Source organism: Callithrix jacchus, chromosome 4 (genome assembly GCF_049354715.1).
Source record: "Callithrix jacchus isolate 240 chromosome 4, calJac240_pri, whole genome shotgun sequence".
Lineage (NCBI taxonomy): Eukaryota > Metazoa > Chordata > Mammalia > Primates > Cebidae > Callithrix > Callithrix jacchus.
The window spans coordinates 132,003,246-132,030,983 of record NC_133505.1 but is presented as its reverse complement, the minus strand read 5'-3'; the positions used below and the strand labels follow the sequence as shown (position 1 = coordinate 132,030,983).

Sequence of the window (27,738 nt, the reverse complement as noted above, 5' to 3'; positions counted from 1 at the left end):
TCTTCTACAGCAGAACCTAAGCACGTTGTATGTGTTTTGTATAAGTAGCCTTTGAAGTTTCCTAATCTCCAGCCTGATCCCAAGTTCAGAACTGAGGTATCTCAGGGAAAAGAGCAGAGAGGGGCTTAAGAAACAAGCTCAGGAGTTTCTCACAATGTATTCAATAGTCTAAGAAGTACTTGGTGTCTTCGGTGTGTTTTTGTAAAATATTTGAGATCTTTGCAGTACCTAAAAGCTGAGGTGTGCCCTTACCCTTTCTTTTTTTTTTTTTTTTTCCATCAAAACAATGACAACCAACTGGTAAGGGAATTTGCACAAACCAGGCATGTGACACACTCACTTGGTGATGTCATGGAACTGCATATGATCAAGTGAATGACCAGGGGCAGCAATCTGGGAGAGCTATAATCCATTCCTTTAGCAATTCCCTAGAAGCAGAGTCGGCAAGCTCTGAAGAGCTTCATGGAGCCCTCCCTGCTTTACAGGTGATAAGCTTGCTGAGAAGGGACTGGAATTTAAAAGGAGAAACAGTTGTTGAGCAACTCAAAGACTTCCAGTGGCCTAAGACAAGTTGGAGGAATTAGCCAGTAGGAGCATAATGGGAAACAATTCCCAAAAAGAAACCTGAACAGCTTGAGATCGTGGCTGCAGCTCCACAGTAGCATATATCCTCCATACTCTTCACCTGAGAAATTTTTAGAATGCATCTTAAGGGGGAAACTAAACATACTTTTAATACTCCTGGCTGAAAACAGCAAAAGCAAATATTGTAATTTTCTCTTAATCGTTGGACAAAGGAGAGACATGGTTCCATTATGTCTGTCATGGCCTTCTGTTTGGCATTGTGGTAATTTGCTAGGATCTCTGTCTCTATGTGAGGGACACCACACACCACCCGGGTTCCCATCAGAGTCAGCGGTCTGTTTCCTCTTTGTCTTCCTTCTGAACTGCCACTGTGTGCCTTCCACCTCCCTAAATATGCTGTCTTGCATTACTCAACTAAGAAGATACTTTACCAGCATAAGCATCCTCAGATGTGGTTCGTTCAAATAGCATCCTACCAGCAACTAAACAGTAACTGGCAGCCATCAGCCTCTGTTGAATGAGAGAGCTGAGGGAGGCAAGATTGCTTCAGGCTTAAAGAAGCAACAATAAGAACGTGTACAGATTCCAAAAGAACACACACCGAATTGAATAAAGGCTTGGTGCCACAAAAGGCTGTGTGAGGGGACGATGCTGGAGTTCTTTTGTTTCCCTCCTGAATTTTCTTGGATAGTTTGTCTCTAGATGCCAGGGTCCCAAATCTGTACTCCCAGATGACAATGAGTCAGTTCATCTTAAACTGTACTGCCTGTTGGTAACGAAGAGCTGGGACTGGCCAGCTAAAGGGCTTGTTAGGGTCCTGCTCAAATGAAGCCAAAATTATGATCTTCAACCCATGCAATTGTTAGGTTTAGTGTTGTCCAGCCATCCCAAAAAAATGCCTGGGTTTAGTCATAAGGGGCATCAGTTTAGAAGCACTGATGAAATGGCCACACTGCAGCGCTTGGAGATGAGCCTAAAAATTCACACTTCCCCAGTGGTAGCTAAAGAGCGACCAATCAGTAGTAGTTGTACATACAGATTGCGGGAGGAGGGAATATCTGAACGCATCAGGAGGCTTCACACAGAAGGGGATATCTGAGCTGGCTTTGGAAAATAGCAAATTAACATTTTTGTCTTGTGGAGACAGATACAAAGCATGAGCCCAAAGAAGGAAGCATAAAATTCAGGAGCACATTCAGGTTTGTCACAGTGGATGGAGGAGTGAGTGGGGGAGGAAGAGGAGGGAAGGCATACTTAGTTCAGATGGGCTATCAGGCGGGCGGGTTGTTCAGAGGTGGGTGCCCTGTGTGGGGAGGCCCTTTGATTCCTGGGGAGGAAGGCCAGAGAACAGGCAGCTCTTTTCTCTCTGCTAGAAAAGAGGAGGCGGCTCCTCACACGGCTCCTTCCCATGGCTGAGCACTGCCCATGGCTGTCCTTGCCCCTGCCTTTACACATTGCAGAAGCCCAGTACAGGGTGCACGCTGGATGTGCCCGAGGCCGCCAGAGGGAAGGGAGGAAGGAAAAGGGACTGAAGAAACATTCACAGTAACTACATATGGGCCTGCTACTTGTGTCAAAATGTGGCTGAACTCTCTTCCAGCAGGTATATTGAGTGAAAGGGTTGTTGTGTGGGAAAGCTAGTGTGTGGCTTGCTTTTCAGTGGAAGAGAAGGGAGGAAGAGAAGAGTGAAGGCTCCATATGGTCATCAGTGAATGGCAGTTTTTCATCCTGCTTGTCTGTGTAAATCTGATTTCCTGTCCTTGACCCTAAATTGCTTTATCCTGTCAGGAGGCAGCTGGTTCAATAAAGTCCTGTGCTGCTCAGCAGCCGCCCAGGGGTGGGGGTGGAGAGATGGGGGCAGGAGGTGGCCGCCCTGACTCCAGTTTCTCTGCCTCTGGGTTAGCAGAGGCAGCTAGAGGTCCTGTGAAAAACGTCTGGGTGGCCTCTGTTGGCTGTCCTCCAGTAGGAACTGTTCACAGGCCTGTTCTCAGGCGGCCTCGTTCCAGAGGGTCTAACTGGGAACACAAAATGCATTGCATTTTTTTTTCCACCAACCTCAAAGAGGTCCTTTTATGGACAGACCCGTGCCTGCCTCCTTTTTTAAAAAATTCCCGTTGAGAAGCTGACCTCCCTTGACCTGGGCAAGGCGACAGGTGACCCCTCAGAGAGTGGGAGGCTGTCAAAGCAGCTCTGTATGTGGGGTCTCGGCAGAACTGAAGACAAATGAAGCTTTCAGCCTGAAAGGACAGGCGTTGCCTTGGGACACGGCATTGAATTTGGTGATGTGGCCGCAGTGCAGGTCTCCCGCCTCACGAAGAAGCAGTGGCTGGTCCTTAACCTTTGAAAACTCACTGGGTTTTGCACGATGATATTAGCAAAGAGCAGAGCAGGATGAGTGCCTTACCTTTAGGAAAAGTTCCTTGGGTTTTTATCCACATCAACTTGGACGTATTCAGCTTAAATACTTCTTCTCCTCTGCAGATAGTGGTGGAGCAGAGTTTCCGAGTTAGGACAGGACTCTGTATCCGTGACTGGATGAGACATGATGCAGTAGGTTACAGGAATTTTTCTTAAACACTGTGGTGTCTGGGGTTTTTCAAATCTCAAAGAAAGCACTAATTTGGTATTATCAATTTATTAAACCATAATTGAGGATAATAACACGAAGTGAAATGAAACTGAAAAGGGACTCCAGCCACCACTCAAAGGTCAGCAACTTGATTTCCAGATCCTATTTTAAGGAATGAGTAACCAGACATAGATCTGTATAACTAAAAGCCAAAAGAGTTTGTTATTTTTGGTGCAAATGAATTTGAGTTGTTATCATGGATTTCTTTAGCTGTGTGTTTAGACCGCTGTATTTATTTTACGTTTGAAGTAATTTTTTTTTTTTAAAAGAAGCTACCAAAATGCTGGGAGTTCTTTTTCTACTGTTAACGAGATTTGGAATAGATGAATCACATTTGCTCTTTGGTTTATTTTTTTGTTCCTGTATTTATTTTAGCATTATTTATTTATATATTTTTATTAATTTATTATGTATTTAGAACCCATACAATGTCTTGCAGTAAATTAACCATTCAAATTTGGTGTTGCAAAGCCAGGAGAATATACGGTATTTACCGTATGTGATCTGTAAGGCCTAGGGAAGAAATGGAAATGGTGCTACACACACAGCTCGAACAGACTATAGAATTCAGGCATGTATTAGCTCACTTGATCCAAGAAGCTGACATAACAAGCATCATGACTTTGGGACTTGGAACTAGTCCAGACCTCATTGTAGTGGAGTCAAGCCTCAAACCCAGGTACGCTGACTCCTCCCCTTGTGCTCTTTTAGCCAGAGGTAGGAAACCTAGAGAAAACCATCATCAATGGAAAGATAATTTGCCAAGTTCTTATAGTGCTTGCATATAAAGAACTGAATGGTAGGTGGCTGAACCTTGAGTGGTTGGTAGGCCCTCGGTCAAACAAACACTAATGCTCTGTTTCTCTCAGTTTCTGCATCTGTGAAGTGGAGTTATTCAGTACAAGTTATTTCACAACTCTGCCTCAGGGATAGCATAATAAATGACAGTCATTTACATAGAGATCATTCCTTACTGTACAAAATTTCTTTTACACACGAAAGAGCTTTGAAAGGGAAAAGACTATACAAATGCAAGTTCTCTTCTTAGAACTTCAATTTCCCCAACAGCAAAAGAAGTGGCTCATACTTATCTCTAATATTTAATGGGAGTTTGGAAAGTTACTTAATGTCACTTGCAGAGTCTTTTCTGAGCTTAAGAGATGTTTAGGCCGGGCGTGGTTGCTCACACCTGTAATCTCAGCACTTTGGGAGGCCAAGAGATCAAGACCATTCTGGCCAGCATGGTGAAATCCCGTCTCTACTACAAATGCAAAAATTAGCCAGACGTGGTGGCACATGCCTGTAGTCTCAGCTGAGGCAGGAGAATTGCTTGAATCCAGAGGTGAGATTGTGCCACTACACTTCAGCCTAGTGACAGAGCAAGACTCTGTCTCGAAACAAACAAACAAACAAACAAAAAAGAGATGTTTACTCAAAAAAATTTTATTGAGCACCTATTATCTGAGAAGCATTATATTAGGTACAGGGAAGCAAACCTGGATCCCATCCCTTAAAGACCTTATAGTCTAGTGGAAAAGTAGACGTTAATAATAACATAAGGTCTGTTGTAACAAGTGCTAGAAAAACTGAGACAGCCACAGGCTCAGGGCAGCCAGAGAAAACTTTACCAGGAAAGCAGTGAAGACTCAAGGGAGTAGAAACGGAGAAAAAAGGCTGGAGATGCAAAAGATATTTTTGAGGTTGGTAAGACTCTTACTAGGCAATCAATGTGTGAAATAGAACTTTCGGTCCTTGTTTCTGTGTTCCCAGCATGAAACACATACTGGGACACAGAAGAGGCCCCATAACAATGGTAAGAATTAGCTCCATGGAGAGAGAGAGAGACAAACTTGCAAATTACAGGCATTTGAGGAGGATGTTCCTTTATTTGGGTTTAAAATCTAAGAATTAATATTTACCATTGGCATATGTGAAAATGAACGTGTGTGTGTGTGTGTGTGTGTGTGTGTGTGTTACGCATGTGAAAGAGAGAGAGAGAAGGAGGAGGTGAGAGAACCATCCAACAGACATCTGTTAAGCCGCTGGAAAGTTAAGAAGCATGAGTATGACCCAAACTGATACGGAGCTCTAAAGAGGTCGGTATGTGGCTTGCTCCTATGCTGGTGTGTCCTACAGAAACCCCAAAGGCCTTACTATAAGACTACGTAATTCAGACTTGGGGAATCGCGGAGGGAACTTGATTCTGAAGAGAGGAAAGAGGTTTACAAAAAGGAGATGAGGTACTGGAGAATGGATGTACTCTACAAGAACCGTGAGCCTAAGAGTAGAGGAATAAGGCAAAGATGGGAACACTCAGCAAGGAATCTTATAAAGGGTGTAATTCTACCGACTTTCTCTTTGGATGCATTCAGGCTTGATTTTGTCCCTTCTAGGCTGAAATTTCCTGTAGAAATCCCAGCGTTTCAGCTCTTTTTAGCCCGTTGTTTGTTTCATTCAGGACATTTACTACCAGTTGTCATTATTTTGTTTATATTTTGTTATTTGTTTTTTTAATGCTCCCCAAATAGACTATAAATTCCAAGAAAGATTTTTTTTTTACCACCCTATCCCTAGAATCTAACTTAGTAGACGTTTGGTGACTATTTGTTGACAGTGAAGACTAAATTTTACTCTACCATTTCTTCTGTTTTCTCTGGGTGATGTTTGTATCAAATGTTTACTCAGGGCATAGCTATCATATGGACTATGTCCATATGAGTGGGCACAGGAATGCAGAGATGGCATACAGTCACGTGTCACTTAACAACAGGAATATAACTCTGAGAAATGCATCCTTAGGCAATTTTTTCATTCTACAAACACCATAGAGTGTGTTTATACAAACCTTGACAGGATAGTCTACTATACACCTAGGCCATATGCTATAGCCTATTGCTCCTAGGCTACAGACCTGTACATGTGAGTGTCCTGAATACTATAGGCAATGGAAGCACAGCGGCATTTGTGTATCTAAACATAGAAAAGGTACAGTGAAGATATATTATAATCTTATGGGACCACTGTAGTACATGCAGTCTGTTATTGACTGAAACATGACACAGTGCATGATTATACATGGTTTTTGGATTAAATGAAGGCTCAAGAAGACAGAAAAGCAGATAAACAATAATGCAGTACACAGATAGAGGAGGTTCATCTTGGTCAGGATGAGTTAAGGAAGGTTTTACAGAAAAGAAAATATTGCAGCTGGACCTAGAAAACACCATAGGTAATTGCAAGGTGGAACACAGAGAAGGAATCACTCAGCCACAAGCCAATGAGCTGCGCTTGGAGCCTGATGGTTGGAACATGAGAGGAGCATAGAAGCTTGGTGGGAAGTGAGGTGGAACAGATGGACAGGGGCAGGGAAGCAAAGAATTTGCCTGTCATAATAAAGACTCTGGGGTCTAACCCTTTTGGATGAAGTATATTTGAAGAAGTTTATGCATGCAGGGAGATGTGATTAGTTTTTGCAATTGGAAGGTCATTGCAATTGCCCAGACAAGAAACATTAAGAGCCTGAACTAAGGCAATGGACAGACATGAAGCATTTTCACATATTTTCAGGAATAAACACCCATACAATTTTGCAGCTCAATATCTTAAGGTTCAGTTGCAGAGAACAAAATCTACTGTTCTAGCCAGATTTAGCAGAAATAATTTTTTCAAATAGAGTATACATGGCTAAAATAATGTTTGGAAGGTCTAAAGAATCAGATTTTGGTCTGAATTTCTAGAAATAATTCCCAATGTCACACAACAGAAGTGGGCTGCCAAGGGGGTCGCTTCTTTTGTCCTGAGCATAAAAACCACTTGATCAATTGGGAAGTTGCTGTAACAACCAAGTTGTCTGTTTTAAGGTTCACCAGCAAAGTGGATGCCTTGTTTCTTGCTTTTCCCTTTTCTAAGCTCAGTTCTAAACCACACCTCACATAAACCTATCTGGTTAGTGGAATCTACACCACAATCAGATCTAGCTTCAAAGGCATCTGAGAAATGTCATTGTTTGGTTTGCAAGTTTTCTGAGTACAGGAAAGCACAGTAGAAAGGAATTGAAATAGATATTGAGCAAGCGAATATCCACCATTATATCCAATATAGAGGCAGTTAAATGTAGGGAGTAAGAGGAAGGGTTTAAGGATGATATTCTGGCTCATTTTAGGTGACTGGGATGCCAATAACTGGGAGCAAGGAAATAGAGGAAGGAGAAAGGCAGCTTTGGCTTTGGTTTCAGGTATGCTTGGTTTAAGATGCCTGCAGGTCACACAGGTGGATATTCCCAGCAGGTAATTGGATAGACATTTAGCAGTAGTCAGAAATTTGGAGATCTTTTTATAGACAATAGATAGAATTAGGGAGTAAATTAGATAATCCAAATAGGTCATCATAGTAAAATGAAATGAAGGTCAATAATGATACCTAAATAACACCAGTGTTGGGTCATAGTGTTAAGGAGGAGTCCACGGTGTAGATTTTAGAATGATATGATGGGGATGATGGGGGAAAGCTCAAGAAAACACTATTTGCTATTCTGATACCAAGGGATGAGAAAATGGCAGAAACAATGTCAAATGCTGCAAAGATGTCACATAAGGACTGGAAAATGTCGCTAGAAGATGACAATTATAAAGATGTTTGTAATCAATTTGAGAAAGAACTCTGTTCGTGGAATGGTGGGTAGATCAATCATTCAGTGAATTGTGGCCAATTTGAGAGTCAAGAGGTGGAGACAATAGCTAAAGAAACCAAATTTAAGGAGTTTAACTATGAAAGGCATGGGAGAAATAAGGCAGAAGATAAGAAAACTAAGGAATGGAATTTATTTATTTATTTTTGAGATGAAGTCTTGCTGTGTTGCCCAAGCTGGAGTGCAGTGGTATGAACTCGGCTCACTGCAACCTCTGCCTCCTAGGTTCAAACGATTCTCCTGACTCAGCCTCCAGAATAGCTGGGGTTGCAGGTGCCCGCCACTGCACCTGGCTAATTTTTGTATTTTTAGTAAAGACAGGGTTTCACCATCTTGGTCAGGCTGGTCTTGAACTCCTAATTTCAGGTGATCTGCTGGCCTTGGCCTCCCAAAGTGCTGGGATTACAGGCCTGAACCACTGTGCCCAACCAGAAAATACTTTTCAAGATGAGAGAAATTTAAGCAGGTTCGCAAGCTGAAAAGAAGAATCCAGCAGAGAAGGGAATGTTGAGGATGCACAACAGAAGGGACTCTATGTAGCAAAAATCTCTAAGAGACAGTGTAGTAGGCAGAAGAGTGCAAAAATGTCCATGTCCTGATCCCCAGAGCCTGAGAACATGTTTCCTTCCATGGTACAAGGGACTTTGCAGGTGTGATTAAGGATTTTGCCATAAAGAGATTTTCCTGGATAAGCTGGATTGGCCCAATATAATCACCAGAATTCTTAGGAAATAAAAGAAAAAATAAAGCTCCCAGAAGGAACCAGACCTGCCAACAGCTTGACTTTAGCCAGCGCAAACTGATTTTGGACCTCTACCTCCAGAATGGTTAGGGAATAAATCTGTATTGTTTTAGGGCCCCAGATTTGTGGTGATTTGTTACAGCAATAATAAGAAATGAACATAGGCGGAAATCATTGAATCAAAAACAGAGGTAGGCATGAGCTCTAAGAAGGTGGGAGAAAAAGTATCCTTCACAGAGAAAGGAAGAAAGTAAAGATAGGATGCGATGAGGATATCTTTGTAGGTATGTAGCACTTGTATATGGGTGTGTGTTCTACAAAGAGCAAAGCAAGGTTGGAGGCAGGAAAGATGAGTTTCTTGAAAGAAGTTGGAGATGCGTAATAATGATCTATTTTTTCAAGAAGATAGTAAGTAAGACTATTTTCTGAAAGTAAGAGAACAGTAGTATGGCAGCAGTTAAGATGTAAGCAAAGAGGAATACGAATACTCATCAACGGAGATTAGAGAGAGCCAAGGTAGGAAGATTTAATATTCATCTGAAGTAACAGACGAATATTAAAACAAATAATAATACCTCGAATTCTTTACATTTGAGCACTTCTCTTTGGCAGTTCTCAGCAGTTGCATAAAAGGCAAAATATATGATTGAGGTAGTTATTTAAGGCATATTGATGGAAGATGGTGAATAATCTGGAGATTTGGTGTGCTGGTCAAGTAGTTGAGTGATGTATAATGGGGGACAGCCTAGTTAAAAAGGAATTGATTAAGAGAGGACTGATAGAGAAAAGAAGGGTCATGGGAAATGAAGTTTCAATACAATAGGGAGCAGCTGTCTAACAGCCATAGGAGAGTGAAATAGGTGGGTATGAAAGTTGTTGTGTGATTAGTCAGGGAAATCCAAGCTGAAGAGCATCGGATTATGTGGAAGACATCAGTGGGGCTTACTCAATGGTGAGACCTCTCATCTGATCTTTTTTTGTTTTCTAGCAGCGATTCAAGTTTGCTCAGGTGCCCTTTTCTTTGCTCACATAATCAGTAAGGTTGATTTCCTCTTCAGCCCTAGGAGTCAAATCATGATTGGCTAAGCCAGTGGTCTGGAACTTTAGTGTGCATTGGAATCACTTGGAAGGCTTCTTCAAACACAAATTGCTGGGCTCCCCTCCTGGCATTTCTCACCCACTTTGTCTTGACTGAGGCTTGAGAATTTGCAGTTTTAACAAGTTTCTAGGTGATGCTAATGCTGTTAGTTTAGAATTGGCACTTTGAGAATGACTGGTATAAGCCAGTCATGGTGATCTAATCCCCCTCATCAGTGTCGGCATGGCCATGTGACTAAACCCCAGCCAATGATAACCTAGGGGAAATCTCCTGTCAAGGTTCCCAGACATGTTTTTCATCTAATAGATGGAGCCATATGAAAGGAAAGAATTCCTCTTCTTCACTGAACATGTTTACTTATGTGGTCCCTAGAAGAGCTCCAGTCACTGTAGCCATGAGGACAGGCATTGCCAAAGCCCTGAGGATGATGAGTACATACTTAAGACAGTTTGTACCCCAATACTTAACAACCTCTTTGAGCTACTAAACTGACCCACTCTGGAACCACACTTCCTCTGGGCTTATACTATGTGAAATAATAGATCATCAGTGCTTAATCTCCTTTTAGTTGGATTATCTGTTTCACCGAGCTGAGTGTGTTTCCTGATACAAATACAATTTTATCTACCTGATAAGCAAATAATTCAAATGACTAGACTATCCATTGGCTGAAAATGATGTGGGAGAAAATTTGTTGTCAGAGAGAATAATAATCTTTTAAATAGTAATCTGGAGATATTTAATAAAATTAAAAATACATAAATATTTTAATATAGAAATCTATCTTCCTGAAATTGATTTTATGGAAATAAAAGTACACATATGAAAAAATATGTAATTAAGAATATTTATTGTAATTTTTGGCTAATTTAAAATAAAAAGAAATAACATACATATAAGTAGGGAAATATTGAATCGATTGTAATACATTCACTCTATGAGATATTATGAAACTCCTTTTTAAAATTAGTTAGATTTATATCTATTGACCTGGAGAGATACCCTTAACATGTTGTTAATTTGCAGAGAGGTATATATAGTATAATTATAATTTTGTAAAAATAATAGATCTCACATATATATTTGTTTAAACTACAAGAATTAGCCAGGCATGGTCTGCACCTGTAATCCCAGCTACTGGAAAGGCTGAGGCATGAGAATCGTTTGAACCTGGGAGGCAGAGGTTGCAGTTAGCCAAGATCACACCACTGCACTCCAGACTGTAACAGAGAGAGAGTCTGTCTCAAAAAAAATAAATAAATAACTCTTACCCAATACTTAATGACAAGGTATGACTTGCAGAACTCTATTAATATTCCAAATATATAAAGATTGATGTTGCATATAGACAAGGAGTAGATGATATCAAGGGCAAATTAAAGCATTCATTAAATTATATAATCTAATATGGGAAGATTTTTACTTCTGATTTCGATTATGTTGATTGGTTTGCATTAAGGTGACATTAAACATCTGGGATGTTGAAATTTAAAAGTGCAATTGGCAGGGCTGAAGGTATAAATATTGGTATGGACTGGGAAAATGAAGTGAAGATGAAAATCCCTGGAGGTGGGAAAACCAAAGACCTTCACATCTTTTGCACAGAAGTCACCAGAGAAAATTCCTCCTGGTGATAACCTGAGCCAAAGTTCTCAATAAGGGAGAGAGAGTTTCTGGGAAAGTGATGGATGACAGAGAAGAGAATAGAAAAATGATCTGAACCTGAAACAGAAAGAGTTTGGCAAAAAGTTGGGAGATTTTATTAGGGCAACATGGTACAATGGACATTTTTTGAAATAGCCAAGAATGCTCTTGCTTTTCTCTCCCATCCTCCCCGATTCCCTGATTTCAATAACTGAGTGGAGTTTGGGCTCCATTGGGCTCTTATTTCTGTAGAATCCAGTAGGCCAAGTTCTGTCATTGCACCTCTGCCTGAGCTGCTCCCCAGATCCTATAACCCTGTTCCCTCTTTTGGGCCTACACTCATCCCTCAGGGTCAACTGGAAGTCTTCATGACTTCCTTGCAGTTTTGACTCCAAAAAGTGTGCTCCATGTATGAGCTCCTAACACAGCTTGGCACTTCATCACGATGGTCAATTATTCCTTCTCAGTGGTTTTCTATCTGTAAATCTTGTTTCGTAAGAGTAGTGCCAAAATTTCATCATTCTCTTCAAGCCCTTTCCTCTATCAAGTCCTCATCCATTTTTTCCTCTTTCATCTCACAGAGAAAATAAGCTCTCAGCTGGAAAACCCCTCCCATTTCTCTCTGTCTTCCAAGACCTCCTTCATGTTGGCTCATAAGGAGGAGGTGTCTCTCCACATGTCAAAGACAAGCTCTACCGACACCTGGATTCTCTTCTGTTATTCACTGAGCTTCTTGATGTTCCAGCACTATCCTAGTTGCTGACCAGTCAGTGATGAATCACACAAAGGTAGCCCCTGTCCTCACAGAGGTTAGAATCTGATGGAGAGCAGGCATTTGTAATTATAAATACTATGAGTGTTACATCATGCAGGGATTCTCTTTTCCTGTCTTCTTGGAAGCTGCTAATGGTTAGCTCCTGCTGTCTTCATTATCTCTAAACTTTTTTCTATAACATCCCCCAAATCAGCATTTATATTTGAGGTCTCATCTTGAATGTCATATTTCCTTTACCCATATTTTTCTTCAAATACCGTTCTACATTTTCCTCCATTCCACAGCAAGACTTCTATTGAGTTGCTTATGATCGCTATGTTCACTCAATTCTTTGCTGTAATTCGTCTTGACACTTGGCTTCTGAAGCACTCCCCTGCTGCCACCACCACACCCCAGAAGCTCTCTTACCAAAAACAATGACTTTGACTTTGGTGAACTCAATGCACATCTTTCAGTTCTTATTTGAGCTCTTGGCAACGTTTAATGTTGTTACCACTTCCCGCTTTTCCAAACCATCTTTGTTTGGCTTTAGATATTCCACAGTCTCCCTAATTTCTCTCACCACTTTTGCTCTCTATTTTCATCTGCCTTTCAGGTTCATCTTCCACCATTAGACATTTAAGGTTCAGGTCTCCCTGCTTTCACTTGATATTTTCTACCTTGTCTCATCCATTTGTAATCCCTAGGTTAACATCTTCAGATGACGTTTCTGTTACAGTAGGCAGCTAGTCAGGCATGAGCAGCACAGGAGAGGCCCCTCCTCAACCAGGAATGTCAGGCAACCATCAGGTGATGCTCAGGCGGTTGTTAAGCTGTCCCGCTAAAGTAATAATTGCTTGCAGCTGACGCCAGGAAGAGATAGTCTCCCAATAGGTGAAAACCTGAAACTGGTGATCAGCTTCCCAAAAAGATCTCAGGAGTTGGGCAAATGGGGCTCTAAGTGGCAAAAGGGAGGATGACCTTCCTCTAGGAACACTTAACTGGTAAGGGGAAAACGCCTCAAGTGAGCATGTGTACAACTTTAGTAAACACACCGTGCCCCTGCTCCCGTCCCAATGCTGGCAGGCCACTGTGCATGCAGACAACCCACCCCAAGGGAAGAATCAGAGAGCAGAGACGCAAGACCCCAAAAGCATGCCGGCTGATAAAACCCCAAGCCACAGGTCAAACAGTGCACTTGATTTTTCGAGTCGCCTGCCTGGCCCTCTTCCAAGTGTACTTTACTTCCTTTCATTTCTGCTCTAAAACTTTTTAATAAACTTCCATTCCTGCTCTGAAACTTGCCTGTCTCTCACTCTGCCTTATGTCCCTTGGTTGAATTCTTTCTTCTGAGGAGGCAAGAATTGAGGATACTGCTGACGCATACGGATTCACTGCTTGTAGCATTTCCACATTTATATTTTCAGTTCAAATTCCATCTTGGAATTTCAGACTAGTAAATCCAACGACCCTTATGCAATTCTCCCTGGGAATGTTTCTCAGAATCCTAGACCAGCTTAGGGCCCCTTATAATGTGCTCCCATATCACCTTGTATTTTTTTTTTTTTAACTACTTTGTTGTGACTTTATTATCTGTATTCATCCCTGGAGTATGTTTTGTGAAGGCAGGAACTCCCGACGATGTCTATCTTATTCATCACTGCATCTGCAGTATCCAGCAAAGTGCCTGGTATGTAATGTTAAGTTTAGCCTACAGCTCGCTGCCTTCTTGCATGTTTTAAGTTCAGGCTAATGTTTTCTGTATACAAAGTGGACTGTAACCTAACTGGATTAGTGAACAGATTGCAACCTGCTCTTGTGCCAATCACTGAGTTTTGGCCAATCACAGGAAGTCAACTGTTCAAACCATATTCAAATAAGGCATATGCTGAGCTGTAACCAATCCAACAATCCAATGTTTCTGTACCTCACTTCCATTTTCTGTACATCACTTTCCTTTTTCTCTCCATAAATCCTCTCTGACCCATGGCAGTGCAGAGTTTCTCAGAATCGATTCTGGTTCACAAGGAGTCAGTGGGGGCGAGGGACGGGTGTGGTGGTGGGGAGCTGCTGGATTCTGGAATCTTTCTTTGCTCAATTAATGTGTTTTAAATTTAATTTATGTAAAGTTTTTCTTGTCACAGTAGTTACTACTTACTGAAAGTCTGGGTTGATAAATTTAACACTTCAATTTAAGCCGTTGTTAGAGTTATTTGTTTTAAAGAGTGTCAATATTAGCATGCCTTTTATCTGTTGCAGTATCAGTCTTTTAATGACTGATCTTTTTGTCTAATACAACAAAATAAGTTACTAGAAAAGTGAAGCAAACAATCACAAAGAAGTCATACAAAATGCAGGTCCACATTTTTCATTGCTAGATTTAACAGCCTTGATATTACTGTTGGTTTCTAAATGTTCACTGTAAATTTATGTAATTTTTTTGGTGTGGAACAGTGACAAGGCCCACAGACCAGCACTAGCCAGCAGATCCTCCTTCAAGTAGCCCTGGTCTGAATGACAGAGGTAGTCACACCTCTTAGCTTTTTTGCATTTTTCCTAGTCATTTTATTTGCTGAATAACTCTCTCTCTCATAATTGTAAGGAAAGAAAAATAATTTTCTCTCTACCCTTAATAGTTCTTAATCAGGGTGAACCCTTGTAACAAAAGACAGAGTGACAAGAAAGAAAAAAACAGAAGTTTATTAGCATGTATACCTCATATATACAGGGGAAACACCCTGAGAAATGAATAAATTACTAAAAGGTGGCTTTGAAATCAGGCTTTAATAGCCTCATCTGCTGAAACAAAGGAAGAAGGATATGGGAGAAGGCCCAGCAGATCACAGTAAGCAAGGGTAAGGCATGTTACATAGATTTCAGTCAATGCCTTTTCCATCAATGAGTCTCTAGTAATTTCTGTCATCCTTTGCTTCATGGTACAGAGAGGGAGACATCTTTACAATTGGAGCTTTCCTTTACGGAAATAAATTTCCCTTATAAAAGAGTAACTTGGCCAGTCAGCTCTTCCTATCCCTGAGTTCGACATCTGTGGATTCAACCAAGTCTGGTTTGAAAATACTTGAGAAAAAAAAATGCATCTGAACCAGACACATACAGACTTTTTTCCTTTCATTATTCCCTATGCAATACAGTATAACAATATAGTTATTTATGTAGCATTTATATTATATTAGATATTATAAGCAATCTAGAGATGATTTAAAGTATATGGGAGGATGTGCATAAGTTATATCCACATATTATGTCATTTTATATCAGGGACTTGAGTATCCATGGATTTTGGTGTCCATGGGGGTCCTGGAATTCCCCCCAGATACTGAGGGACAACTGTACTCTGTTTTCAGAGCTTCTCCCAAGTCTGCAGTTTCTCAAAATAATCTTTGTACCAAAAAGGCACACTTTGAGATGGCTTGTTCTCATCTCCTACATAGTTAAACCCTAAAGTGGCAGTGGGAGGCAGAGATGTCAAGCAGGTGCTCTGAGATGGTGGGAAGCATCACTGCCCATGTGTGCCACAGGGGGCCTGTGCTCTGTGCCAGGCTGCTTGTGCTCTGTGACTACTGTGGTCCTGATAGAGTGGCCACAGAGTCAGGGCCCACTGTTGGGCAGCCTTATTCTTGGCACTGAGTGCTTTAAAACCAAAGGACTTCCTGAAAAACTCTTATCCTTTCATGGCTTATCACTACTCTCTCCAGAATCCCATAAATATTACAATTTTTATGACCTTTAGAAAATGCTTGAAATGTTTCTAATAAACAAGAGAAGTGCAGCTTCTCGTGGAATTGCCAACTGTTTTTTTTTTTTTTTTTTTCAATTTTTCTAAGACCAAATATCTATAGATACAAAAAGTTCAGCATGACAAGATCTACTGTTTTCCCACATAAATTTTACCATAAGACTATGGGGAAGTTTCAACCTCTTCCCCTTTGTCAATTTTGGAATATTTCTTTGTTTAACATTTGAACAACTAAGAAGAGCCCAATCACACACTAGGACCTCATTTTATCTCAGGCAGAAGCTGCTGAACAGAAAGCTCAGCTTTTGAAGTCTTGTTAGGATTGTCAGGTTTAATAAATATAAATATGGGACACCTAGTAAAATTGGAATGTGAGATAAACAACAAAACATTTAGTGTGGACATGAACATGACGGGCATGTCCTTTGTGTGGAATACAGTTATACTAAAAATTTAATCTCTGTTTCACTGACATTCTGTCAAATTTAACTGAATGTCCTGTATTTTATCGGGTAATGCTGTCTTATATAAGTTATTTTGTTTAGATGGGAATATTCTGCTATGTTATTACTGTGTGGTTTTTGTCCTGTTTCTTGACGTTTGGGGGATTTTCTTCACAATTTGAACACACTTTTTAAAAGACTGCCTGCCAGTCCCAGCTCATTATCAATGACACCGTTAGCATCACCATAGCTTTAAATTATGTTAAAACAGGATTAGAACTACTGACAAATTGTAAAAGCAAAAGTCTCCTAAGTAAGTAAGGATCAAATTATGATCAAGAAAGGAAAGAAAGCAAATGCCAGCCTCGGTCTGTAGATAATGTTCAGCATAGTGAATGCTCTGTGATGAGTCAGGCACAGAATACCCTTGGGAGGCCAATAGGTACTCAGCCTCACATTTCGCAGATGGAGAAACTTGAACACAAAAGGAGTTACTGGCTTTTTCAGCGGGGCAGGAAGCAGGTGTGTAAAGGAATGGGAGAAGAGAAGAAAAAAAGTGTCTTTCAAAACTCAGTCTTACATACCAAAGCATGAAGAAGGCAGACATCACAAATACGTGGGTGTTTTTATTAAAATGTTCTTCTTCTATCTGGGCATGGTGGCATTGTAGCCCCAGCTACTTGGGAGGCTTAGGAGAGAGAATCACTTGAGGACAGGAATTTGAGGCTATAGTGTACCATGACTGCACTAAAAATTTTTTTAAATAGTGTTCTTCTAGACAGTGAGATAGTTTTGTCTCTATAGTTACCACCCTTTATAAGCACAAATCATGAAATCGACACGTTCTAAAATTTGAAAGGGTATTAGAGAACATTTATTCCAATCTCTTCATTATATTGTTGGAGAAACAGAGGCCAAGAGATTATATGGCTTTACTGAGTTTTGTAATTTGTGGAGATCCACCTGGGTCCAGGACTAAGGATTTCTACAACTCAGTGTTTTTATCTGGCTTCTTTTAAATTAACAATTGATCCATAAGATATAGAAAAAAACAAGGATCAGTCTCCTCAACCAAGGAAAGTGACTCCAATGAACTGGGAAATAACAGGGTCTTAAAATGTCCCTCTCTTTTCAGTAACCTTAGGAATTACCATCTAAGAATAGAGTCTGATCTTTTTGTTAAAAATAAATCACCAAAAAAAATTATAACACACACATTTTGACATAAGTAAAACAAGCATATGTCAAAATTTTTATTTACTAATAAGTGAAGGAGTGAGTACGATGTTATGAATAATTTAAATGGTATACAGCGATAAAATGTTACATTGTCTATGTGAGTACTATGGACTGAACTGTGTCCTCCCCTTTCCCTCAAATTTATATGTTGAAGCACTACTCCCACTCCCACCCCTGTGAAATTGTAATGGAGATAGGGCAGTGATTTAAGGAGGTGATTAAGGTTAAATGAAGTCATAAGGGTAGAGCCCTGATTTGATGGAATCTGTGTCTTAATAGAAAGGAAGACACATTAGCTATGTCTCTCTCTATCTCTGGCATGTGAAATCACAGTGAGAAGGTGGCTGTCTATAAGCCAGAAAGAGAGTCCTCACTAGAACCTGAGTGTGCTGGCACCCTAATCTCAGACTTCTAGCTTCAGAATTAGTGAGAAAATGAATTTATGTTGTTAAAGCCACATAGTTTATGGTATTTTTTATGGCAACTCAAGCTGATTAACACACTGAGAAAATCTATTTGCATTGCCTTAAACAAGAATCACTTGGATAGCTATGGGCAGGAAAGTTTTGTACAAATTAACCTGTCTCTCTACAGAGTTGTAAAATGCTAGTTAGTCAAAGACAGACAAAGGGACACACCCCTATATAATCAGATAATCCTGACAGCAGATAGTGCCTGGCACACTGGTGTGGAAGGGGCTATGTTAAGATATTGTTGTTGTATAAGGGGCTGATTCCTCTCAGCCCTCAGGGGAGTGGGGTGGCAGTGGGGTGAAATCTGAAGTTCCCAAGTCCTCTGGCTCTTCCAATTATCCTAGTGTGTTATACAAGTATGATCATTTCATATCCCAATGTGAAAATGACTGAAAAGTACTGACTTAAACAATGAACAGCTTTATTACTTTACCCAACAAGAAGTATGGAAAAAAGCAAGCAGTCCTGGGTGGCTCAGTCCCAAAAGTCCACACTCTTTCCATCTTTGCCCTCTGTGACCCTGAGCATTTCTTTGGCACCCCTATGGTGGCTGTTACAGTTCCAAATACCACACCCTCACAAGACTTATGTGTGAAAGCAGGAAAAGCAAATTGTTTCTCTTCCTTGTTTAAACTGGGAGAAAAACCTTTTCCGGAAAGACCCTAGAAGGTGTCTGTTTATGTGTCATTGACTAGGTTTGCCTTCCAAGGGAATAAATTCTCATGATTGAGAATTTAGATTAAACAACAGTCTCCTTCGGGAAGGGAAGAAGCTAGATTTCCTGAGAATGGCAGGAGCCATTTTCCATAAGGAACAGGTGATCAGCCATGATGGGCTGTTGCATAAACCATTGATGTCTCGTCACTAATTTGTTATGTGACTTTGGTTGAGGTATTTTAGTTTTCTAGTTATTAGTTTTATTGGTAACAAAGCAATGGGGTCAAGCAACATCAGGAATATTTAACTCATGTCTACATAGGCCCACGGCTGTGCTTCAGTGAGTCTGTGAATCCCTAATTTATATGCAAACCTTTCTGCATGTGGATTTTTCAGAAAAGAATGCCAACAATTTTCACTAAAATGTCAAGGAGTCTACAAAAAAGGGGTAATAACCACCGGCTGCAATGATTTTTATAGCTCAGGCAGCTCTCATATTTTAAGGTTTATAGAATGAGTGGAGAATTTAAAAATTAGAAATTAGGTCTTGAAGAATCTCCTTCACTGGGTTAACTTGTGAATAGGCCAGTTTGTGCCTGGATCTATCTGTCCTTGCCTGAAAGAAGCAATACTGACCCTAGAACCAACAAAGGTCTCTTAGCAATGGTCTAATGACCTCACCTTCTCAGTTTAGGTGAAATCCAAAGATGTTTAATGATTTACCCAAGACCCACATCCAGTGCATCGCAGTTCAACTCTTAGAACCCAGGTTTTTCGACCATTTAACCTTTTACCTTAAAGTGCCAGATGGCAGATTTCTCAATCTCTCTTTTCTCTCTCTGTCTTTCTCTTTTTAGATCAAATAATGATAGTTAACTAAAAAAATTCATTATCAATTTCGAAGTCTAAGTCTGCTGTGATTCTAACTTCTCCGAAGTTGAGCTACACAGCATGGGACGGATCACTGACATTTTAGTTGCTACCATAATAACAGTAGCTACAGCAATAATAAAAGTAGTTATTGGTCTTGACTTCAAGACATTTCAATGATGACAGGATATTCATCATTCTTTGGCACAAAATCAAAGACTTGACAGAGAAGGCCTAATGCAGAAAAATCTGGAAACCAATTGTACCTGGTCTGCAATAAACAGTAGTCTTAGGTGACATTTCTCATCCCTTTTGCCATTAGCTTCCTCTAGTTTTAAGGAAAGAAGGAGGCATTGAGAAATACGGGTGAAAATAATGAGACAGTGGAAGAAAAAAGGTAAAAATGACACTTAAGAGTTCTTTACATTCACTATAGCAGAGAAATAAAATTTCTATTTTTAGAAAGATCTGAGCACCATTTACATGCTTTTCCCATTTTTATCATTTAGGATGTTTGCAGTGATGCGTAATAGAAATTCCAACTGAAACGTCTTAAAAATAAAGAGACAAGTTTATTGTCTCTAGACTTGAGTGAGGGAGCACACAGCCCAAGAGACTCTTGAAAGACATTTTGTTATCCTGAGGAAAGCTAGTGTGAGAATTAAGCTGATACAAGAAGCAGGGCAGAACTGAGACAATGTCAGAGAAATGAAGTTATTTTATTTTTTAAATTGACTTAGCTTGTGTTTGCTATACTTACAATCCAAAATAGCCAAATGATGCATCATTTAAAGAGCTGGTCCTGAAAGTCACACAGAGATTAAAGGTAAAATAAATCAATGAATGAATAACGAGCTAGTCCTACATCACTAGAAGAAAATCATGGAGAGGTATCTGGGCTGGGACATGATGAAGACATAGTCACCTCTTCCAAAAATTGGTAAGTCAAGGAAATAAATTAAAACTATATCATTGATAACACAGCACACTTTGGAGCACTGGATTTTTAAGAACTCCTTTAAAATGTCACTAGCATAAGCCCTAAAACAAACCTAAGTATATTTACATGAGATATCTCAGATTTCTCTGATTTTCTGGTCTAAAGTATTTCTACTCACTGAAGTGACCAGGAGTGCATTCTGATATCTATAACACATAGAGTGTTGTTCAGAACTATAAACATTTGTTTGAAACCTGAAAGAAGCACAAAATTTCCTCGTCAGAATTTTGTCCTAAACATGAACCCAATCTAGGCTTGTGTTCATCATTTATTAACCACAAAGGAGAAATCTGGGCCAAGTTTCAGGTGAAACTTCTTTTTTCCCACTGGTTTCAGGTCAAGCAAAATTTAATGTCTCAAGTTCATTAAAAGTGAAAGTTATTGATGTCGACTGACAGAAATTCAGATCTAAGATTTTCCAACCCTGCAGTCTGAGCATCGAGTGTCAGAGAAAGGGCTCCATCATCCAGATCATTCCATTTGGTAGCCATGGTTCTCCAAATGGGTGTTGCTTAGTTTCTGTTTGTAAACTAGACTTAGAAGTAACCAATTAAAACAGGTAACTCATCCAAAGCTAAGAAAGTTTAAGGCAAAGGATATGAAGATCAGTTTATCAGAGCAAACCTTCAAGGTAATCATTTTAGGTGTTTTAAACCCAGCCATTATTCATACCATGTGTAGATTTCTTACTTGGTACACCAAGGAATAAAAACGACCTAGGTCTCTTATTTGACTTATTGGGATCCTACATGCTCTCAAGTGTCATAAAGACATCTTGAATAATAATTTTCCAGAAGTTCATCTGGGCTTTTGAAGCTTCTGAATTGAAATTACTTTTTTATTAACCAGTTTCATAGCCCTATAATGACCAAGTTCCATGCAGATCTGCAAAGCAAGAGGTAACACCTTCATCTCTGATTGTAAATTCTAAAGGGTGGAGGGTTTAAAAGGAGGAGGCTGTGCCGCAGATGAAGGGTTGTGCTTCTTAACCCAGGGGAGTGTTGTCTCTTTTCTGCTCTAAAAGAGTGAGTTGACCTGAGAAATAAGTACCTACCCAGGGCAAATTAACCAATATGTGAGAATGACGTATGGCTAAGGAACTTCAGACATCTGAATAAATGTTGTGCAGTCAGGAGCAAATTTCTTTCAAGCCTGTGGGTCTCAAAATTACAGTCCATGAGAAACCTTGGGAGACCTTATTTACAAAATCAGCCCCTCTGGTAGCACCTCCAGAGTCAAATTCAGTAGGTATGGGACAGATCCCAATAAGTCATACTTTTAATAGCTTCCCAGTGATTCTGATACCAGTGAGGTGGATCTTTTCCTTTGAGAAATACAATTTTAGACTGTGGACTACTCTCGCCCAAGCCAAACTATGCAATAGGAAAAGCTCTACTATTTGGTATCATCCTATCTTGAATTCTACTATGCTTAGTACTCCCCTTCTATGACTTCACTTTCCTAAGAAGAGGCAGGCAAACCTCAGTTTAGGACCTGGCTCAACTGTGCACTAACTACGTGATCTAACGTAAGCTACTTACCATTCAATCATTCATTTCTTCATTCAACAAATATATATGAAGTTCCTGAACCTAACATCTTGAACAAACCCTTACATAGTTTATGTGAAGGAAGCAAATAAACATATACATAGTTTATGTGAAGGAAGCAAATAAACATATACAGAGGAAAAAAAAAGGTAAATTTCAGAGATCGGTGAGTTTATTTAAAAAATAAATAAAACAGAATGTTATTTACATTGAGTTGTCTCACTTTGTATATGTAGGAATCTAAGGCCCTGGAGCCATCTCAGCCTAGGAATCACTTGATTAGTCTGTTTAACACTTTTCAATCAGTCATCACTTCCGCATCCCACCAATAGCATCTAGGACATAAAGAACCAACAGTGTCATCAGGGACAAGGCACAAGACTCCTTCGCAAAAGTGCATGAGTGGTAGTCAGCCAGCCTCAAATATGCCCCAGTGAAGTTGAACTGATTTAAGTAGGAATTTGGGAAGGTGGAAAGTGCTGTGATTTTTGAAAGTGTCACTTACCAAGGCAGGTATCTTAATTTCTCAAGTTAACCATTTTGTGTTTTGTAAGAGAGAAAACAAACAATACCTTTCTTATCCAAGAATGTTGACAGTTGATACTCAACAAAGGCCAGTTTCTCCTTTTCTTTCTGGTTCTCAATTGTGAAGCCCTGAACTTCTCACTTGGAAGCCTGCGGGGATGGGAGAGAGGTGAGAAAGGGCTGTGCTACTATTTGCCAACTACTTAGGCCTACTGTTTTCCCACACATGCAGCTGCTGTTATGAAAAGAAGAAGCGAATTCATTGAAAGTGTCAACCAGATTCAAAATAGCCATTTTTGAAAAACATCCATAAGATTTGTTTTCATTCATGTAAAAGGCTACAAAACAAGTGATATCAAGAGGTCCTTCAATTTCCAAAGACTGGGAGCAGCACTGGGATTCATAAAGCTGGAAACAAAAGTGCAGCCGCCACTCTCTGCCCCTCAGTTGAAGTCATGTTGCCTCCAGAATCCCACCCAGCAGCTGCCTCTCCGCATTCCCCACTATTGGTTATCAGTGGGTAGATAAGGACAATAGCTTTGGTTTTCTTCACTTCATCTGTGGTGTTTCCTGGCGTCCCGCCTCCTCCCCTTCAGTATCCAGGTCTCTAGGGGTTTGGGGTCCCCTGAGCAGGCGGGATGTCTCAGGAGTGCAGCCAGGCGGGCGGGCCGCCGAGTAACAGACTCTGCGGTGTCATTGGCCGGTAGACTGGAGGGAGACAGCTCTGTGGCTGCATCTGATTGCTAATGAGCTTTCTGGGGCCCCCGCCTTCTCATCAGCACCATTTGTTTTTACAGGCTGCCTGCCCTTTGTCGACTGGAGTCCTGTTTTCCTTGCCTTAGAGGCACTCGGAAGTTTTTCCTCGCTGGACCTGACTGTCTCCTTTTCTTTTGAGACTTCGTGGGAGCTAAATTTAAACTTGATTAACAACATTTAGTCCAAGGAGGGTCAGGATACTATTTTCATGTTAAATGCTGCTCTTTCGGCCCTCACAATGAGATCCCTTCTGATTTTGTTGCTATGGTGTGAGAGACAAAACAACAACAACAAAAAAAAAAAAAACAGCATAAAACATTTGATTGGTTGATTCTGATCAGAGGTGGAAAAAGGGATTAATACCTCTTTTGTAAAAATCTATTGACAGCTCTATTTGTAAAACCTCACAAATACTCCTAGTAATGATATTTTTACTCTTTACTATTGAACTTCAACTTAATATTTAGGGCACAGCTTGGAGTCAGTTGCTCAAGGAAACTCCCAGACTCCAGATCCCATTCTACAACCACTAACTTAATTTTTAGCATTTTCCAAGGTGTGATTAAATCATGAGACTGCAAGTTCCATTAGTGGAGGCATAGCATCTCTTGTGCCCCGCCAAGGGGACTGAATATATAAATGGACAATGGCCAGATCACATATGAGAGCAGAACTCCAGTCTTCAACCTCTGCAGCTATCACTCTTCTAAGCCAAACTATAACCTCTGGCCTAGAATGGTCAGCAGAACAGAATGGTATGCTCCCCACCCAAATCACATAAAGGCACCACTCCCACTCAGCCACCTCATGCCAGCATGAGGCTCCCCCCATGCCAACAGCCTCCAGTCAGAGCATACCTGAAGCCTTCCTTCTTCTTCACTAGAAAGATTTGCCAGTCCTCTGCCTGCCTTTGAGTATCTACCAGAAGGAAGATACTGTGGCTGATTTCCTTGCTCTAACAAATGGAATAAATAGCCTCTGTTTGTTCTCATTTGGGTTGTCTTTATTTTCATAACATATACTCCCTTGAAATCAGGATAGTGTCTAGCATATAACAAGCACTTAGGAAAGATTATCTGAATGAACAAATGAATAAATAAATGACTACACATTAATCCATTTCTGGATTAGAATTCTGTCTTCCTGAGAATCTGGCTTTTTGCCTCACCTCCTTAAGTATGTGACCTGTGGCCTTGGAAAAGCTACTCCACGTGTCTGGGTACCGTTTTTCTCAACCTGTAAACCAGCAAGTTTGGACCAAATAATACCTATGTTTCAAAAAGTCTCAGATCCTCACGTTTCAAGTAGCTTTCATAAAACTTCTCTACCACCATGAGCACAGGATGCCAGGATGCCCACATAAATTTCCCCACCCACTCTTCACTTGAAGAGAAAATGTACTGAATGTTTTCTATGATAATCCACTTCTTCTGAGTTATGGAAGGAAAAGACAGCTTTTAAGAAAATTAGCTTGTTCCCCCTGAATTATGACTTGGTAAGCCATGATATGCGCAAAGTAAATGGAAAGATGATTTTTGTTCCTTATTTATTTATTTGCTAAAGATCCTGGGGAAGAATCATGCTTTCATGCTGGGAAAACATGTTGTTAAACTCTCTGTACCTCCTCTGCCTTCCCTATACTTACCTGGCTAGGATGTTCCCTCCTCTACTCTAACAATGCAGACCCTTTCATCCTCAAGGCTTACATCACCTTCCACATTCTACATTCACTCTTCCTCAGATTTTCCTGTTTCTTATAATTTCTTTCTAAACTCCCATATGATATCACTTATAGGGCACATACAGTTTTTTTCCTACTGGGTTACAAATAATTGAGGGAGGGAATTTGTATCTTCCTGTATTTCACATGGTGATGTGATAAAACGTAAAAAAAGAGCATCACTGAATGAGCAAATACGGTGTACCAGCTGGTTTCATTTCTGTTATGTTATTGATTTTCTGCTACCCATGAGTAATGGTTATAGGCTCAGTTTTAAAGAAGGAAAGACTGAGTTTCAGAGAGATTGAGTTAAGTTCTCCAAAGTCATAGGGGCAGCAGTATTGGGTCTCAAAGCGACTTCTTCTGACTTCTGGTCAAGTTCTCTTTGGATATCACTACATCTTCCTCTATACTGTAATTAAATCTGTTTAATTAAATCTGTTGTTCTGTGCCCATTCAGCTCAAATATCTAAAACAACAGCAAATATAGACTGGAGGACAAAGTTCCTAAGTTTCAAGTTATATTTTCAAATCAACTTGAAATTGTAAGTCACGGCCTGGATTCTTTTTTAATTTTCCAAGAGCTTTAAACTCAGGCCTATGTCCTTTTGCGTAGCAACAATAGCCTTTTTCTTAGTAATTTAGATATTTTAAAACTTTCTTGTAGTTATTAGGCTAAAACCTAAAAACCAAAATAGGCAAATCAGAAGCAATTTGACTGCAATGAGCATTCAGTTCAAAGTCAATCTGTTAGATACTATGACACCTTACCACTTCTTACGTTTCTTCTTTCGTAAACTTTGTAACAGAAGGTAAGCTAGAAGAAAACTGAAGAGGAGAACAGATTGGAAACAGCACACATCCAGAACAACCATTACTGTTAAAAGTATTATAAGGCTCGAGTGTGGAATTGGAATAATGCAATTATTATTATTATTCAGACTTTTACCAAAGCAACAATTCTAGCTTTAGAGTACAAAATTTAAAGACCTGAGGAATTTACAGCAAATCTGAATGATGTCCAGAAATGTTTTAAATGATGAAAAATGAACCTAGAAGTTGGATTAAAGCAATTGGGATTTTTGGCCTTTGGAATGGAAGGAAAGCAAAACATTCCTGTCTAAAATACTGAGGATTTTAGTTAAAAGGTTAAACACAGGGGTACACTCTGTCTCTCCTCTCTGCCTTTATCAGCTCAGAGAAAGTGGCACCAGAGAATCTAGGATCTATCTCTTCCCATAAATTTACTTTCCCACATTTTCCCACGTTTCGGAAGCCTGAAGATACTGTTCTTTGTCTTGTCACTTTACAGGATTTATGGCTCTTTGTTAAAATACTACTTAAGAAAGGCCTCTAAGTCACTGCCTTGAGAGAGAAGTACTATTTTGAACTGAGGCCTCTCCTGTGTGATGGGTACAGTGCACATTAACAAACTTCTGTTTGTTTTTCTTTTGTTAATCTGACTTGTGTTTTCAGGGCAGTGTTTCAACTAAGAACCTAAAAAGGTAAGGAAAATAAGTTTTCTCCCTTACAGAACAAACTCCACAACTCTTACAAAACAATGACCTCCAAGGATATCAAGAATAGTAAATCAGACAAATGAGACGGGCTCTCTGTTTCCTCCGAACCAACGCAAAACACAAAAGAAGTGGGCAGACATGTAACTGTGTCTTTCCTTGGTGGTACTCTGATACTTTACACCTACTACACCCTGACTGCTTATCCCTTTATCTTTGCCTCATTTTCTATCTTCCTCTTTTGTCTTCATGTGGCTATATTTTATTCATTGTATTTGTATTTTATTCTTGTATTTCTTGCACTTACAAGGGATGAAGGATAACTCTAACTTTTACATGTTCAATATATTTTTCCTCTTCTTCAGTTCTTCTCTAGGGAGTCACTCCTCCCTGATTCTTGTTCCTTGTTGAGTGGCTGAGCTGACCTCAAAGCAGAAGGGCCAGGGAACTTGACTGACCAATTGAAGGATTCCATCCACTTTTTTTTTTTTTTTTTTTTTTTTTAGACGAAGTCTCCCTCTGTTGCCAGGCTGGGGTGCAGTGGTGCCATCTCAGGTCACTACAACCTCCACCTCCTGGGTTCAAGAGATTCCCCTGCCTTAGCCTCCTGAGTAGCTGGAACTACAGGCACGCACCACGACACCTGGCTAATATTTTGTATTTTAGCAGAGACTGGATTTTACCATGTTGGCCAGGATGATTCATATCAACTGACCTCATGATCCGCCCGCCTTAGCCTCCCAAAGTGCTGGGATAACAGGCATGAGCCACCACGCCTGGCCTCCATTCACCTTTCTACAGTGATGGATTTGAGAAACAGTGTCATTCAAGTGAACAGAATAATTCAAGAGTTAATCCTCAGATTTCAGCTGTGATTTTTGGTGCTGAGAAACTTTCTTTTTTGGGGTTTGATACTGGTAGGATGTAAGACTGGAATTCCTGGAAACGTGCCAATGGAGAGAATTTGTTTGAAAACAAAATCAGTTTGGAGGACAGCAGAACTGAAAGATGTAAGGAGACCAAATCCTAACTACAGTGTTCTCACACTTTGATCCAGCCAAGCTTCAAGGTCGTCCACCCTGGGCATTTCA

The 27,738-nt window shown here is 40.2% G+C and overlaps 2 long non-coding RNA genes across 2 annotated transcripts in view; one reads left to right on the top strand and one right to left on the bottom strand.

Annotated features, from left to right (window-relative positions):
• Window positions 1-1,725: 1,725 nt before the first annotated feature.
• LOC118152973 (uncharacterized) lies at window positions 1,726-24,401 on the top strand. The gene is made up of 2 exons (XR_004742067.3): window positions 1,726-1,784; window positions 23,452-24,401. It is a non-coding gene; the product is annotated as an uncharacterized LOC118152973 (long non-coding RNA).
• LOC128931817 (uncharacterized) overlaps window positions 16,105-27,738 on the bottom strand; it is a 35,279-nt gene continuing 23,645 nt past the window's right edge. The window contains exons 2-3 of the long non-coding RNA XR_008480818.2: window positions 22,702-22,804; window positions 16,105-22,464 (exon numbers count right to left, since the gene is read on the bottom strand). This is a non-coding gene — a long non-coding RNA (uncharacterized LOC128931817). The remainder of the gene's footprint in view (window positions 22,465-22,701; window positions 22,805-27,738) is intronic.